Here is a 19,111-nt window from a genome sequence, read left to right on the forward strand (position 1 = left end):
CTAGCTGCCCAACGGAAAAAGTAGTTGATAAGTTGTCAAATTTTGCGCTAAAAATCTCGCTATATTTTGTTTCAACATGAACTGTTTCTCAACCTTGTCAAGGACTTGTTCAAATGAGTTGAGGGCCTAAGGAGGAGTGTCACCATTTGAACAGAGCCTAAAAATAACGAAACTTTAACCTAGCTGCCCTACAAAAAAGTAGTTGTTACGTTGTCAAATTTCGCTCTAAAAAACTCGCTATATAGTGTTTCAACATAAATTGTTTTTTCAACCTAGTCAAGGACCTATTCAAATCGGTTCAAGGCCTAAGGAGGAGTGTAAGCTACCGGAAAAAGTCCGAAAAATAGTAAGTTGATACGTTGTCATTTTTCGCGCTTACAAACACGCTATATAGTTATTCAACTAAAGTCGTTTTTCAACCTATTCAAGGACTTATTCAAATTATTTAGGGCCTATTTAGGAGATTCAGCATTCATATGGAGCCTGAAAGTGATATACTTTTTTTACCTAGCTGCCCAACGGAAAAGTAGTTGATAAGTTGTCAAATTTTGCGCTAAAAATCTCGCTATATTTTGTTTCAACATGAACTGTTTCTCAACCTTGTCAAGGACTTGTTCAAATGAGTTGAGGGCCTAAGGAGGAGTGTCACCATTTGAACAGAGCCTAAAAATAACGAAACTTTAACCTAGCTGCCCTACAAAAAAGTAGTTGTTACGTTGTCAAATTTCGCTCTAAAAAACTCGCTATATAGTGTTTCAACATAAATTGTTTTTTCAACCTAGTCAAGGACCTATTCAAATCAGTTCAAGGCCTAGGGAGGAGTGTAAGCTACTGAAAAAAAGTCCGAAAACTAGTAAGTTGATACGTTGTCAGTTTTCGCGCTTACAAACACGCTATATAGTTATTCAACTAAAGTCGTTTTTCAACCTAATCATGGATTTATTCAAGTTAATTTAGGGCCTATTTAGGAGATTCAGCTTTCATATGGAGCCTGAAAGTGATATACTTTTTTTACCTAGCTGCCCAACGGAAAAAGTAGTTGATAAGTTGTCAAATTTTGCGCTAAAAATCTCGCTATATTTTGTTTCAACATGAACTGTTTCTCAACCTTGTCAAGGACTTGTTCAAATGAGTTGAGGGCCTAAGGAGGAGTGTCACCATTCGAACAGAGCCTAAAAATAACGAAACTTTAACCTAGCTGCCCTACGAAAAAGTAGTTGTTACGTTGTCAAATTTCGCTCTAAAAAACTCGCTGTATACTGTTTCAACATAAATTGTTTTTTCAACCTAGTGAAGGACCTATTCAAATCAGTTCAAGACCTAGGGAGGAGTGTAAGCTACTGAAAAAAGTCCGAAAACTAGTAAGTTGATACGTTGTCAGTCTTCGCGCTTACAAACACGCTATATAGTTATTCAACAAAAATCGTTTTTCAACCTATTCATGGACCTATTCAAATGAATTTAGGGCCTATTTAGGAGTTTCAGCATCCATATGGAGCCTGAAAGTGATATACTTTTTTTACCTAGCTGCCCAACGGAAAAAGTAGTTGATACGTTCTCAAATTTTGCAGTAAAAAACTCGCTATATAGTCTTTCAAAATAAATTGTCTTACAACCTAGTCAAGGACTTGTTCAAATGGGTTGAGGGCTTAAGGAGGAGTGCCAAAAACTGAATATTGCCTAAAAATAAAGAAACCTTAACCGTGCTGCCCTACGAAAAAATTGCATGATACGATGTCAAAGTTCGCGCTAAAAAACTCGCTATATAGTGATTCAACATAAATTGTTTTTCAACCTAGTCAAGGACCTATTCAAATAAGTTCAAGGCCTAAGGAGGAGTGTAAACTACCGAAAAAAGTCCGAAAATTAGGAAGACTTTAACCTAGCTGTTCTACGGATAAATAAGTTGATACGTTGTCAATTTTTGCGCTTACAAACACGCTATATAGTTATTCAACTGAAGTCGTTTTTCAACCTATTCAAGGACTTATTCAAATTAATTTAGGGCCTATTTAGGAGATTCAGCATTCATATGGAGCCTGAAAGTGATATATTTTTTTACCTAGCTGCCCAACGGAAAAAGTAGTTGATAAGTTGTCAAATTTTGCGCTAAAAAACTCGCTATACTTTGTTTCAACCTGAACTGTTTCTCAACCTTGTCAAGGGCTTGTTCAAATGAGTTGAGGGCCTAAGGAGGAGTGTCACCATTCGAACAGAGCCTAAAAATAACGAAACTTTAACCTAGCTGCCCTACGAAAAAGTAGTTGTTACATTGACAAATTTCGCGCTAAAAAATTCGCTATATAGCGTTTCAACATAAATTGTTTTTTCAACCTAGTCAAGGACCTATTCAAATCAGTTGAAGTCCTAGGGAGGAGTGTAAGCTACTGAAAAAAGTCTGAAAACTAGTAAGTTGATACGTTGTCAGTCTTCGCGCTTACAAACACGCTATATAGTTATTCAACAAAAATCGTTTTTCAACCTATTCATGGACTTATTCAAATGAATTTAGGGCCTATTTAGGAGTTTCAGCATTCATATGGAGCCTGAAAGTGATATACTTTTTTTACCTAGCTGCCCAACGGAAAAAGTAGTTGATAAGTTGTCAATTTTTAAACTAAAAAACTCGCTATAATTTGTTTCAACATGAACTGTTTCTCAACCTTGTCAAGGACTTGTTCAAATGAATTGAGGGTCTAAGGAGGAGTGTCACCATTCGAACAGAGCCTAAAAATAACGAAACTTTAACCTAGCTGCCCTACGAAAAAGTAGTTGTTACATTGACAAATTTCGCGCTAAAAAACTCGCTATATAGTGTTTCAACATAAATTGTTTTTTCAGCCTAGTCAAGGACCTATTCAAATCAGTTGAAGGCCTAGGGAGGAGTGTAAGCTACTGAAAAAAGTCCGAAAACTAGTAAGTTGATACGTTGTCAGTCTTCGCGCTTACAAACACGCTATATAGTTATTCAACAAAAATCGTTTTTCAACCTATTCATGGACTTATTCAAATGAATTTAGGGCCTATTTAGGAGTTTCAGCATTCATATGGAGCCTGAAAGTGATATACTTTTTTTACCTAGCTGCCCAACGGAAAAAGTAGTTGATAAGTTGTCAATTTTTGCGCTAAAAAACTCGCTATAATTTGTTTCAACACGAACTGTTTCTCAACCTTGTCAAGGACTTGTTCAAATGAATTGAGGGTCTAAGGAGGAGTGTCACCATTCGAACAGAGCCTAAAAATAACGAAACTTTAACCTAGCTGCCCTACGAAAAAGTAGTTGTTACGTTGTCAACTTTCGCTCTAAAAAACTCGCTGTATACTGTTTCAACATAAATTGTTTTTTCAACCTAGTCAAGGACCTATTCAAATCAGTTCAAGGCCTAGGGAGGAGTGTAAGCTACTGAAAAAAGTCCGAAAACTAGTAAGTTGATACGTTGTCAGTTTTCGCGCTTACAAACACGCTATATAGTTATTCAACTAAAATCGTTTTTCAACCTATTCAAGGACTTATTCAAATGAATTTAGGGCCTATTTAGGAGTTTCAGCATTCATATGAAGCCTGAAAGTGAAATACTTTTTTTGTCTAGCTGCCCAACGAAAAAAGTATTTGATACGTTCTCAAATTTTGCGGTAAAAAACTCGCAATATACTGTTTCAAAATAAATTGTCTTACAACCTAGTCAAGGACTTGTTCAAATGGGTTGAGGGCTTAAGGAGGAGTGCCAAAAACTGAATATTGCCTAAAAATAAAGAAACCTTAACCGTGCTGCCCTACGAAAAAATTGCATGATACGATGTCAAATTTTGCGCTGAAAAACTCGCTATATAGTGATTCAACATAAATTGTTTTTCAGCCTAGTCAAGGACCTATTCAAATAAGTTCAAGGCCTAAGGAGGAGTGTACGCTACCGAAAAAAGTCCGAAAATTAGGAAAACTTTAACCTAGCTGTTCTACGAAGAAATAAGTTGATACGTTGTCAAATTTCTCGCTTACAAACACGCTATAAAGTTATTCAACTATATTCGTTTTTCAACCTATTCAAGCACTTATTCAAATGAATTGAGGGCCTATGTGGGAGTTTCAGCTTTCATATGGAGCCTGAAAGTGAAATACTTTTTTACCTAGGTGCCGGACGGAAAAGGTAGTTGATACGTTGTCAAATTTCGCGCTAAAAAACTGGCTATATAGTGTTTCAAAATAAATTGTCTTACAACCTAGTCAAGGACTTGTTCAAATGGGTTGAGGGCTTAACGAGGAGTGTCAACAACTGAATATTGCCTAAAAATAAACAAATTTTAACCGTGCTTCCGATATGTTGTCAAATTTTGCGCTAAAAAACTCGCTATATAGTGTTTCAACATAAATGTTAATATTTTCAAGCTAGTAGTGGAATAATTCAAATAAATTGAGCGCCTAAGGATGAGTGTAAGCTACCGAAAAAAGTCCGAAAATTAGGAAAATTTTAACCTACCTGTCCTGCGAAAAAATAAGATGAAACGTTGTCGAGTTTTGAGCTTGAAAATTTACTTCATAAAGTCGATACGTTTTATCGGGTATGAATATATGTATGTATGTATGTGTATGTGTGTTTGTAAATATAACAAGTGGGTACGAGTGGGCTACGTGTTTTAAGATGGCTATTTTTTTTTACTTTTTTCGCAGGTCCTACGAAAAATGCAGATACGTTTTATCGGGTTTTAATGTATGCATGTATGTGTGTTTTTATTTATTTATTTTATGTGTGTATGTATTTATAAAATAGAGTACGATTGGGCTACGTAGTATAAGACGGCTAATTTTTTGACTATCATCAAAGGTCCTAAAAAGAGTAGTTGATACCCTGTCAAATTTCGCGCTACATAACTCGATATATAGTGTTTCAAAATAAACTGTTATTCAACATCGTCAAGGTTTTTTTTCAAATGAATTGAGGGTCAAAGGAGGAGTGTTAGCATCCAAATGGAGTCTGAAAGTGAAAGAATATTCTTTTTAGGTGCTTAACGAAAAAAGTAGTCGGTACGTTGTCAAGTTTTGCGCTAGAAGATAAGCAATATAGTGTTTCAAAATAAACTGTTTTTTAACATAGTCAAGGACAAGCTGAAATGAATTGAGAACGTATAGAGGAGTGTCAGCATTCAAATTTGATACGTGTCAAGTTTCGCCCTTAAAAACTTGTTTCATAAAATAGATACGTTTTATCGGGTTTTAATGTATGTATGTATGTATGTATGTATGTATGTATGTATGTATGTATGTATGTATGTATGTATGTATGTATGTATGTATGTATTTATGTATGTATGTATGTATGTATGTTTGTATGTATGTATGTATGTATGTATGTATGTATGTATGTATGTATGTATGTATGTATGTATGTATGTATGTATGTATGTATGTATGTATGTATGTATGTATGTGTGTATGTATGTATGCATGTATGTATATATGTATGTATGTATGTATGTATGTATGTATTTATGTATGTATGTATGTATGTATGTTTGTATGTATGTATGTATGTATGTATGTATGTATGTATGTATGTATGTATGTATGTATGTATGTATGTATGTATGTATGTATGTATGTATGTATGTATGTATGTATGTATGTATGTATGTATGTGTGTATGTATGTATGCATGTATGTATGTATGTATGTATGTATGTATGTATGTATGTATGTATGTATGTATGTATGTGTTTATGTATGTTTGCGTGCGTACTTAATGTGTGCATTCAGATAGAAAAAGTGGGTATGGGTGGGCTAAGCGTTTTAAGACGGCTAATTTATTGACTATTTTCACAGGTCCTTCGAAAAAAGTAGATACGTTTCATTGGGCTGAATTGTATGTATGTTTGTATTCGTGAATGCATGTATATTTATTATGTGTGTAAGTAAATACATTAAAAAATGGGTACCAGTGGGCTACGTCTATTAAAAAATCTAATTTGTTGACCATTTTTGCTGGTCCTACGAAAAAAACAGATACGTTTTATCGGGCGTGCAGTAAGTATCTTTTTATGTGTGTATGTAAGTATGTCTTTTTTGTTTGTAAGTTTATATAAAAAATGGGTACGAGAGGGCTTCGTGTTATAAGACGGCTAAATTTTTGACTATTTTTACAGGCACTACGAAAAAATAGATACGTTTTTTTCGTTTTGATATTATTTTTGTATATATGTGTGCAAGTATGCATGTAATTTATGTTTGTAGGTATGTATTAAGAGTGGGTAAGAGTGGGCTACGTGTTACAAGACGGCTAAATTTTTAACTAATTTCACAGGTCCTTCAAAAGAATTAAATACGTTTCATTGCGCCTGATTGTATGAATGTTTCTATGTGTGAATGCATGTATGTTTATTATGTCTGTATATATATATATATATATATATATATATATAAATGGGTACCAGTGGGCTACGTGTATTAAAAAATCTAATTTGTTGACCATTTTTGCTGGTCCTACGAAAAAAACAGATACGTTTTATCGGGCGTGAAAGTAAGTATCTTTTTATGTGTGTATGTAAGTATGTCTTTTTTGTTTGTAAGTTTATATGAAAAATGGGTACGAGTGGGTTTCGTGTTATAAGGCGGCTAATTTATTCACTATTTTCACAGGTACTACGAAAAAATACGTTTGATTGGGCTTGGTTTCATTTATGTATTTATGTGTGCAAGTATGTGCGTGTTATGAAACGGCTAATTTTTTGACTAATTTCACAGGTCCTTCGGAAAAAGTAGATACGTTTCATTGGGCTTGATTTAATGAATGTTTGTATGTGTGAATGCATGTATGTTTATTATGTGCATATATATTTATATATATATATATATATATATATATATATAAATCAGTACAAGTGGGCTACGTGTATTAAGATGGATGATTTATTGACTATTTTCGCTGGTCCTACGGAAAAGGTAGATACGTTTTATTGGGCGTGAATGTATGTATTTTTGTGTATAAGTATGTAATTATGTCTTTTATGTGTGCATGTTTATAAGAAAAATGGGTACGTGTGGGCTTCGTGTTATAAGACGGCTAAATTATTGACTATTTTCACAGGTACTACAAAAAATAGATACGTTTTATCGGGCTGGATTTTTTTTTATGTTTTCATGTGTGCAAGTATGTATGTAATTTATGTTTGTAGGTATGTATTAAGAGTGGGTAAGAGTGGGCTACGTGTAACAAGACGGCTAAATTTTTGACTAATTTCATAAGTCCTTCGAAAGAAATAAATACGTTTCACTGCCCCTGATTGTATAAATGTTTGTATGTGTGAATGCATGTATGTTTATTATGTCTGTATATATATATATATATATATATATAAATATATAAAATGGGTACAAGTGGGCTACGTGTATTAAGATGACTAATTTATTGACTATTTTTGCTGGTCCTACGAAAAAAGTAGATACGTTTCATAGGGCGTGAATGTTTGTATGTTTGTTTGTGTGTATGCAACTATGTCTTTTATGTGTTTAAGTTTATATGAGAAATGCGTACGAGTGGGCTTCGTGCTATAAGACGGCTAAATTATTGACTACTTTCACTGGTACTACAAAAAATAGATACGTTTTATCGGGCTTGATTTTATTTATGTATTTATGTGTGCAAGTATGTTTGTAATTTATCTGTGTATGTATGTATTAAGTGTGGGTAAGAGTGGGCTACGTGTTATAAGACGGCTAATTTTTTTGACTAATTTCACAGGTCCTACGAAATAAGTGGATACTTTTTATCGAGCATGATTGTTTTTTTTTGGTATGTGTATATGTATTTATATCATATAAATGTTTATATAAATAACGGTACGAGTGGGCTACGTGTTTTAAAACGGTCAATTTAACTGTTTCCCAGGTCCTACAAAAACGACTATTTTCCCAGGTCCTACAAAAACAGTAGATACGTTTTATCTGGCATGAATAATTGTATGTATGTAAGTGTTTATGTATATTATGTGTGTATGTTTTTGTAAAAAGTGGGAACGAGTGGGCTACGTGTTATAAGACGGCTAATTTTTTTGTTATCTTCACAGGACCTACGAAAAAGTAGATAATTTTTTTTGGGCATGTATGTATGTATGTATAAATGTGTGCATGTATGTATGTATATGATGTGTGTATGTATATATAAAAAGTGGGTACGAGTTGGCTACGTGTTATCAGACGGCTAATTCATTGACCATTTTCACAGATCACCCTAACCATTTTTTTTATCAGACGTTTTATGTTGATAACGGGTTCATATGAGTTGCAATATTATTGAAGCAAACTTTTGAGACTATTTTGAACGCTTTCGGTGCACTCTTCTTGAGACTATAACAGAACGAGCGTTTGGTACCAACTGCACAGAGTTCCCTTTACATCAGTTAGTGACGCACTGCCTAAAAAATCAATGAAACCCTCTTTTTTAGAGTCGCAGGAGCTGTTTTGATTGGTTAAAGAAGCACCTAGTGGAAACCTGGAATTTCTCTTCAATTATTTTTTAACTTTGAAAAATTGCCCACGGCTGTTACGGGCGACAGTTTTGTTGATTCTTTGCGCTTTGACAATTGCGCCGTTGACCATCTCTCTATCTGGTGGCGGGTTGCAAAATTTCATTGCTTGCTTGACACGCTGGTTTCATATTGCAAGATTATTCTATTAATCGGAGGCAACAATCTTTCTTTTCACGATGAACCCGGTCAAGATACAGAAGTGGTGTTCAATGAGATGGAGACGTTTTACAAATCTGTTCGAGCTCTCTCACACAAGCCAAAAGTTATGATTTGCACTGTTCTGTAGCGAATGAAAGCAAAACACTTTAACATTCAGAGATACAATTCCATGCTCTGAGCTAAGATTTTTTTCCGATGCACAAGGAAGCCTCAAAATCTAAAAGCTCCAAGGAATTGAATGGTATCCATCTGACGCATAGAGGTTTCTGCGAGTTAGCTTGTTGGATGAACAAGGCAATCAGAGATCACAATTTGAACTAGTTTAATCTTTCAAAATTCAATTGATGTTGATACTACCTTTTTCTGCTACTGATTTATGTATAATTGTGTTGTTCTTTGACTTTTGTAAATCGTGTTTCGCATACTGTACTGTATTGACAGTGCCTTAACTCAATTTTTGAAAAAAATCGATGCTTTTTCCTCTTTTTTCAACTTTTGAACATTTTTCAAAAAAAAATTCCTTGTTCGAGAACAAAAATGTATTCACTTTCTTACTTGCTGAAGAAGAAGTAAGAAAGAAGTGTCTTCTAACTTTTTTTGAATTTCGCAAATAACAAATTTTAAAAATAAGTCTCTTTGATGGTGTAAGGGAGTTGTCCAGAACTCAATATGGAGCATCCACTGGGTAGGCAGAGTGTAAGACAAAATTAATTTTGATATAGCTGGCCTAGGAAAGAAGTTTGTTTTTAATACGGAAATTTTCGAATTTCGCGAATAACGAAACTTAACGAATTTTAAACAAAAGTTTTTTTTATTGGGTCAGGGAGTTGTCTAAATTGAACCAAACTCGGAGTGCAGTATTTCCTGGGTAGGCAGAGTTTAGAAAGAAAGGAATTTTTGCTGTAGCTTGTCTAGGAAAGAAGTCAGTTTTTCATACGGAAATTTTTGAATTCTGCGAATAACGAACTTAAAAAAAGGCCTTGTTCATCGAGTTAAGAAGTTGTCCAAGTCAAACCAAACTTGGCATTGAGCATCCACTGTGTACTTACTATGGAGAACAAAAGGAATTGTTGCTATAGGAGTTTTTATTTGGAGATAGAGTTTGAGACTGTTTTTAAACCTAAGGCTCTTCACAAGACCTTCAATTTTTCTTCGTTTGTAACTCAACCGTATCGGGTGCCCAGTCCGGTTGAGAGATGGAGGAGGGGAACACACCCAAAACATCCTGGAGGATCTCAAAAATTGATTTTATAAATCAATTTGAGACATTTCCGGCAACTTCATTGCAAATTTTTTTTCGCAAAAGCGTATGGTGCACACTTCAGCTCCCCCATGACAAATTTTTTGGCTCGTCTGTGGCTCAGAAGGTGCCTCGTGTATGTGGCAGAATTGACGCGTATATGTTGCAGAATTGGTGGTTCTATGATGCAGATTTTGGCTCGTCTGGGGGGCAGATTTTGACTCGATCGTATGTACTTGGTGCGTTTATGTTTCTCGTTCATAAAAATTCCTTGCCTGTGTATGTTTGAACGCACCGCACCCCCTGTGTGCGTTCAAAAACGATCTGCGTCACATACGCGCACGTTTCTGGAGACGTTTCTACTTTCCAGCCCTCGGATGTAGAGCAAAGCGAAGATAATGCAACAACGCAAGACACAACGAGCCAACATCCTTATAATGGAAACTTTCCCCATTTTCCAAATGATTCTCGATTGAGCTACACAACGTCCACTTCAAAGGAATTGGCACAGCTTACCCGAGGCAGAAATCTATAATGACAATGAAGAATATTATGAAATTGATTAAGACTGTGGGAAATGCTCAGAAAAACAGAACAGACTATTAACTATCGGTAGCTATTTACAACAGTACAAATATAATTTCATCTAAATCTGCAATATGAACAGATTATTTCTTTAACTATAACATAAGCAAAATTGTTATAAACTTCTCCTATGCGGTTTAAAGTTTAATCAAAAACAAGTAGAAATGTCATTCAAGAAGTTTAATCTAAACTCATCGGATGCAATAAAATTGGCATTTTGAAGTGTATTTTCAACCCGTACCTAATTCTAAGTCGAATTCAGTACCGAGTCATAGTCTAATGCAGGTCACATTTTAAAATGAAGTTGTCTATGATTCAGAGTTAATTCAGTGATTCATTCTGAATTAGCTTCTGATTCAGAACAGTACACAGTCTTTTCTCTGAATTTTGCTCTGATTAAGAGAAATGCAGAACTCACTTCCCAGTTGGTTCTGAAATCCTTCTGAATCAGTACTAAAGCTTGAATTTTCTCTGAAAATGCTCTGAATCAGTACTGATTGTCACTGAATCTTAGGTACGGGAAGTCCAGTTTCGTTTGCTTATGTGTCCTCTAGTTCCAGATTGCTTTTTGCCAAGAACTTCACAAAGTTACCTTTACTTTGTAAAACTAATGCATTTATTCAGCTATTTTTACCCATTTCTTACTCTTAACTTTACCTTCTCGCGTACAATCGCTCATTTTATGTTATTACATTGCTTGGCGTTTTCACTCAGTAAGCTGGAGCTGATAGTTTTCTGTTCCACAAATTCTGTATTAAACTTTGTCTGGAATTTTATGGTCTTGCCAGCTAGAGCCTCTAATCTATCTTATATTGCTAGACTTTGTAAATTTGATGCTTCTATTTTTGCACCGTGGGGTCTTACTTGCCCCCTTGGCTTGAGTTGAAAATGAACAGATTCTAATATTAGCGTTTTTTCCATCTGAGATCTTTAGTTTATTTTATCCCCCAACTTGAAATAATTCTAGAGTTTCTTTGGTTCTCTGAAATGTTTCTTTTGAAAAGAAAACTTTCTTGCGTTATATTGCGATTTGAAATTCTCAGGAAAAAAGATAAGATACAATTTTTCGATAGAATTTGTACTCAAATCAATGCTGCGATTTTGGATTGTTGTCTACGTTACAAATCTTGAGTTTCCATAAAGTTTTCAACGATTGATTCGTATTCATCAGTACAAAAGAAAAGAAGCCCGTTTTTGAGAGAAAAAAGAGAAAAAAAGTGTTATATGTTCCAATTTTCCTGAGCATTACACGAGGGGGGAAGGAAGGGAAAGGAAGGGGAGGGGAGGGAGATAAAAAGTAAATGAGCAAAGGAAACAAAACCGGACAGTTTTGGAATACGTTTAAATATTGAATACTCTGTTTTTCAAACTGCTTTACCACGTGGTCCATTTGGTCAATTTTACCTCTTTAATTTCACAAAGTTTATATTTGTACTAGTTAAAAGGTCCTCACACTGATATTTGGCGACAACAGATAAAATATGCTAATTGTTCCGACCCCACTTTTGGGGGAAGGAATTATATACTCAAATGGGTTTTTTTGTTCAGTCAATTTTGGCCGATCGATATTTTCATCGTAGAGAAATGTGAGTGGTATCATTAAAAAGCTCGTCCAGACCAGAATTTGAAATTAAAAAGATTTTTTTGAATATAATATTTTTCGAGGAGTTATTGAGGATTGAAATTTTGTGAGAACACGTCATATTGTGTATGATTTCGTTCACTTTTAGTGTAATTTTCCTTCAATTTATGATCTTTTCTTTAAAAATTTTTCATTGGAAATTACATTTCATACCACAACAGGAATCAATTTCGTATTCCTAAAACACAAACAGTGATAAAAAAGACTACTTCTGGTCTCCTAGGGAAGTTTACTATAAAAAAATCAAATTCTATTTGAGAGCTGGTTTTTTTTAAAACTTCATATTTTTTAGGTCACCTGGAGACTGGTTACTTTTCATGTCGATGTTCGGTTAATGATAAACCTGATTTACAGTCAAAAAGACGCCTAATGAAGAAAAACACGTTTTCAAGGAAGCGCACATGTTTTTTATGGCTTTGACTCTGAGCTTTTGAAATTTTAAATGAAATTTTGATTTCCTTTTCGAAGTTTTACTGAATGTTTGGAGCTTTATGGCATAAAATCTGGAACTAAAAGTGTGATGGGTTTTTTAATAATTATTAGTGAAGCTATTCAGTGCTTAGATTGCACAGCTAATGACTGTTAAGTCTTGATAAAGAATTTTTCGAATTCTTTTTTAAACACTAACTTATTTTTGAAAACTGTAAGCCAGTCTCAGTACTGACAGGATCCCCTTCCTTTCTACTGCAACCAAAACAAATCTGTTTAGCGCTTTTCTCTTCTAACTATTGGTTTTATGACTTCTATGCAACAAGATTCAAAAACAATCTTAAAGTTTTGGTTTTCTCATATTTTTGAATCCTTTTGAAATTTTTTCTTATTATTCTAATTGGGATGGCTCCCGTTGGTTCGGGGAAGACGTTCAATAGATCATCGATAAGATTTTCAGCGAATAGCTTATGGCTTAAATGGCTTCGACACTTTCTTCTCGCACTTTTCTACTGATTTTTTGGTTTTTTTTTGGTTGTTTTCATAGTCATAAGACTTATTGTGATAACTTATTCTATCTAGTTATGATTGAGCGTTTTTTTACTTCTGTTGCAAGCTATTGAACTTATTGTCTGTTAAGACTTTAAAAACAATTTTTCAAAAAATTTTTTGAACATTAGCCAATTTTAAACCCATTTTCATTATTTGTAAGAAATTCTGAGTGAAGACCAGAACCTCTTGCTTTCTTTCTACAATCTAATTTCTTGAACTCTAATTCATTTGGGCTACCGTTTTATTCTGTATCCTGGTTTTATGGCTTCGAGGCCAAAAGATTTCAAAAAAAGTTTTAAATTTTTGGATATTTTTGTATTTTTGGTTCCTGTTGAAATCTTATCACCTTTTCCTAATTTTGATAGCACCCATTGGTTTTGTGAAGACGTTTAAGGGAGCAGAGACAAACTTTTAAGATAGAAGGATATGGTTTAAATGGCTGCGACACTTCTACTTGCACTTATCTAATGAATTTTTGGTTTCTGTATTTGTTTTTGTTCCATAGTCTTAAGACATATTGTGATATCTTATTGATTACCCATGCATGAAAAAGCACTTTTTTCCCTCTATCGAGCCTCGGTTGAGCGTTTTAGTTGGCTTCTGCCGGAAGCTATTGAATTTAATGGCCATAAAACTTTCAAAAATATCTTCTCAAAAAAATTTTTTGATTATTAACCAATCGTTAACTTATCTTCGTGAACTGTACGAACGCCTCAGTAGTTACCGGAACTCTCTACTTCCTACTGCAACAAAAATAATCTAATTTGGGGTTTTATCTTCTAATTTTTGATTTGATAAATTCTCTGCGCGAGTTTTCTTAAATTTTTGAACATTTGGAAAACTTTTCGATTTATTTTTGGTTCTTCTGTAATTAAATCACATTATCCCATTAGTGTTAGTTCCAATTGGCATTAAAAAAACGCTCAATGGATCCTAGATAAAGTTTTCAAAGAAAAGCTTAATGTTTAAATGGCTTCGACACTTCCTTCTCGCACATTTCTACTGAATTTTTGGTTTTTCCCTGTGTTTGTTGTTGTTTTCATAGTCATAAGACTTATTGTGATATCTTATTGATTACCCATGCATTACAAACAACTTTGCTCTTCTATCTAGTCATGATTGAGCGTACTTTTTGACTTCTGTTGAAAGCTATTAAACATATTGTCTGTTAAGACTTTAAAAACAATTTTTCAAAAAATTTTTTGAACATTAGCCAATTTTAAACCCATTTTCATTATTTGTAAGAAATTCTGAGTGAAGACCAGAACCTCTTGCTTTCTTTCTACAATCTAATTTCTTGAACTCTAATTCATTTGGGCTACCGTTTTATTCTGTATCCTGGTTTTATGGCTTCGATGCCAAAAGATTTCAAAAAAAGTTTTAAATTTTTGGATTTTTTTGTATTTTTGGTTCCTGTTGAAATCCTATCACCTTTTCCTAATTTTGATAGCACCCATTCATTTTGTGAAGACGTTTAAGGGAGCAGAGACGAACTTTTAAGATAGAAGGATATGGTTTAAATGGCTGCGACACTTCTACTTGCACTTATCTAATGAATTTTTGGTTTCTGTATTTGTTTTTGTTCCATAGTCTTAAGACTTATTGTGATATCTTATTGATTACCCATGCATGAAAAAGCACTTTTTTCCCTCTATCGAGCCTCGGTTGAGCGTTTTAGTTGGCTTCTGCCGGAAGCTATTGAATTTAATGGCCATAAAACTTTCAAAAATATCTTCTCAAAAAAATTTTTTGATTATTAACCAATCGTTAACTTATCTTCGTGAACTGTACGAACGCCTCAGTAGTTACCGGAACTCTCTACTTCCTACTGCAACAAAAATAATCTAATTTGGGGTTTTATCTTCTAATTTTTGATTTGATAAATTCTCTGCGCGAGTTTTCTTAAATTTTTGAACATTTGGAAAACTTTTCGCTTTATTTTTGGTTCTTCTGTAATTAAATCACATTATCCCATTAGTGTTAGTTCCAATTGGCATTAAAAAAACGCTCAATGGATCCTAGATAAAGTTTTCAAAGAAAAGCTTAATTTTTAAATGGCTTCGACACTTCCTTCTCGCACATTTCTACTGAATTTTTGGTTTTTCCCTGTGTTTGTTGTTGTTTTCATAGTCATAAGACTTATTGTGATATCTTATTGATTACCCATGCATTACAAACAACTTTGTTCTTCTATCTAGTCATGATTGAGCGTACTTTTTGACTTCTGTTGAAAGCTATTAAACATATTGTCTGTAAAGACTTTAAAAACAATTTTTCAAAAAATTTTTTGAACATTAGCCAATTTTAAACCCATTTTCATTATTTGTAAGAAATTCTGAGTGAAGACCAGAACCTCTTGCTTTCTTTCTACAATCTAATTTCTTGAACTCTAATTCATTTGGGCTACCGTTTTATTCTGTATCCTGGTTTTATGGCTTCGATGCCAAAAGATTTCAAAAAAAGTTTTAAATTTTTGGATATTTTTGTATTTTTGGTTCCTGTTGAAATCTTATCACCTTTTCCTAATTTTGATAGCACCCATTGATTTTGTGAAGACGTTTAAGGGAGCAGAGACGAACTTTTAAGATAGAAGGATATGGTTTAAATGGCTGCGACACTTCTACTTGCACTTATCTAATGAATTTTTGGTTTCTGTATTTGTTTTTGTTCCATAGTCTTAAGACTTATTGTGATATCTTATTGATTACCCATGCATGAAAAAGCACTTTTTTCCCTCTATCGAGCCTCGGTTGAGCGTTTTAGTTGGCTTCTGCCGGAAGCTATTGAATTTAATGGCCATAAAACTTTCAAAAATATCTTCTCAAAAAAAAAAATTTTTTGATTATTAACCAATCGTTAACTTATCTTCGTGAACTGTACGAACGCCTCAGTAGTTACCGGAACTCTCTACTTCCTACTGCAACAAAAATAATCTAATTTGGGGTTTTATCTTCTAATTTTTGATTTGATAAATTCTCTGCGCGAGTTTTCTTAAATTTTTGAACATTTGGAAAACTTTTCGATTTATTTTTGGTTCTTCTGTAATTAAATCACATTATCCCATTAGTGTTAGTTCCAATTGGCATTAAAAAAACGCTCAATGGATCCTAGATAAAGTTTTCAAAGAAAAGCTTAATTTTTAAATGGCTTCGACACTTCCTTCTCGCACATTTCTACTGAATTTTTGGTTTTTCCCTGTGTTTGTTGTTGTTTTCATAGTCATAAGACTTATTGTGATATCTTATTGATTACCCATGCATTACAAACAACTTTGCTCTTCTATCTAGTCATGATTGAGCGTACTTTTTGACTTCTGTTGAAAGCTATTAAACATATTGTCTGTTAAGACTTTAAAAACAATTTTTCAAAAAATTTTTTGAACATTAGCCAATTTTAAACCCATTTTCATTATTTGTAAGAAATTCTGAGTGAAGACCAGAACCTCTTGCTTTCTTTCTACAATCTAATTTCTTGAACTCTAATTCATTTGGGCTACCGTTTTATTCTGTATCCTGGTTTTATGGCTTCGATGCCAAAAGATTTCAAAAAAAGTTTTAAATTTTTGGATATTTTTGTATTTTTGGTTCCTGTTGAAATCTTATCACCTTTTCCTAATTTTGATAGCACCCATTGATTTTGTGAAGACGTTTAAGGGAGCAGAGACGAACTTTTAAGATAGAAGGATATGGTTTAAATGGCTGCGACACTTCTACTTGCACTTATCTAATGAATTTTTGGTTTCTGTATTTGTTTTTGTTCCATAGTCTTAAGACTTATTGTGATATCTTATTGATTACCCATGCATGAAAAAGCACTTTTTTCCCTCTATCGAGCCTCGGTTGAGCGTTTTAGTTGACTTCTGCCGGAAGCTATTGAATTTAATGGCCATAAAACTTTCAAAAATATCTTCTCAAAAAAATTTTTTGATTATTAACCAATCGTTAACTTATCTTCGTGAACTGTACGAACGCCTCAGTAATTACCGGAACTCTCTACTTCCTACTGCAACAAAAATAATCTAATTTGGGGTTTTATCTTCTAATTTTTGATTTGATAAATTCTCTGCGCGAGTTTTCTTAAATTTTTGAACATTTGGAAAACTTTTCGATTTATTTTTGGTTCTTCTGTAATTAAATCACATTATCCCATTAGTGTTAGTTCCAATTGGCATTAAAAAAACGCTCAATGGATCCTAGATAAAGTTTTCAAAGAAAAGCTTAATGTTTAAATGGCTTCGACACTTCCTTCTCGCACATTTCTACTGAATTTTTGGTTTTTCCCTGTGTTTGTTGTTGTTTTCATAGTCATAAGACTTATTGTGATATCTTATTGATTACCCATGCATTACAAACAACTTTGCTCTTCTATCTAGTCATGATTGAGCGTACTTTTTGACTTCTGTTGAAAGCTATTAAACATATTGTCTGTTAAGACTTTAAAAACAATTTTTCAAAAAATTTTTTGAACATTAGCCAATTTTAAACCCATTTTCATTATTTGTAAGAAATTCTGAGTGAAGACCAGAACCTCTTGCTTTTTTTCTACAATCTAATTTCTTGAACTCTAATTCATTTGGGCTACCGTTTCCTGGTTTTATGGCTTCGATGCCAAAAGATTTCAAAAAAAGTTTTAAATTTTTGGATATTTTTGTATTTTTGGTTCCTGTTGAAATCTTATCACCTTTTCCTAATTTTGATAGCACCCATTGGTTTTGTGAAGACGTTTAAGGGAGCAGAGACAATTTTTTAAGATAAAAAGATATGGTTTAAATGGCTGCGACACTTCTACTCGCACTTATCTAATGAATTATTGGTTTCTGTGTTTGTTTTTGTTCCATAGTCTTAAGACTTATTGTGATATCTTATTGATTACTCATGCATGGAAAAGCACTATCGAGCCTTGGTTGAGCGTTTTAGTTGGCTTCTGCCGGAAGCTATTGAATTTAATGGCTATAAAAATTTTTAAAATAGCTTCTCAAAAAATTTTTTTGATTTTTAACCAATCGGTATCTTATCTTCGTGAACTGTACGAACAATTCAGTAATTTCCGGAACTCTTCATTTCCTACTGCAACAAAAATAATCTAATTTGGTGTTTTATCTTCTAACTTTTGATTTGATAAATTCTCTGCGCGAGTTTTCAAAATTTTTTTTGACATTTGGAAAACTTTTGGATTTGATTTTGGTTCTTCTGAAATTAAATCACATCATCTCATTAGTGTTAGTTCAAATTGGCATAGAAAAGAAATTCAATGGATCATAGATAAAGTTTCTTTCTTCTCGCACATTTCTACTGAATTTTTGGTTTTTCCCTGTATTTGTTGTTGTTTTCTTAGTCAATGACTTATTGTAATGTCTTATCGTATCGATGACTTTTCAACAGTCAACGAAAAACATTCTTGTCGTCCCATCGAGGCATAACTCATATGCTCCCATCGAGCGCTTTAATTGCCTTTCGCTGAAAGCAATTGAGTTTGATGGCGTTGATACTAACGGTTTTCTCAGAAATTTCGTGGTTTTAATGTATTTGTTCATAATCATTGTTTTTTTGAAGTCAATTTGGCAAAAAAGAATCTCATTTGGTTTAAAAATTAATGGATGATAGAAAAATCATTTTCGAAAAGTCATTTTTTAATGGCTTCGACAACTTTCTGGCTCATTTTTTTTTTTAATTAGCGTTTTTTGCCTCAAGGATTGATGTTACCAGTGCAGTCATTTTATAGCGAATAGTCTCAAAGTTTATGATATTATATATTTTCAATTATTTTTAAGCTTTTCAGTTTTTGTTGTTTCTTTCTCGTCAACTTGGAGCTTTTTCTCATCATTGAGAGGTCTAATTTAATTTTTTGTACTCAAAATATTTAAATGTCCAGTGGTATCATATCGTAACTGATGTTTTGTTTGTGGACAAAATGCTTTTAAATAAAAGCTTTAGTGGTGTACTTGTGTTTCTTTTTCTCTTCTGTTACCACATTTGCGTTATAACAGA

The sequence above is a fragment of the Convolutriloba macropyga genome, unplaced genomic scaffold, assembly GCF_964194025.1.
Source record: "Convolutriloba macropyga unplaced genomic scaffold, txConMacr16.3 SCAFFOLD_809, whole genome shotgun sequence".
NCBI lineage: Eukaryota > Metazoa > Xenacoelomorpha > Acoela > Convolutidae > Convolutriloba > Convolutriloba macropyga.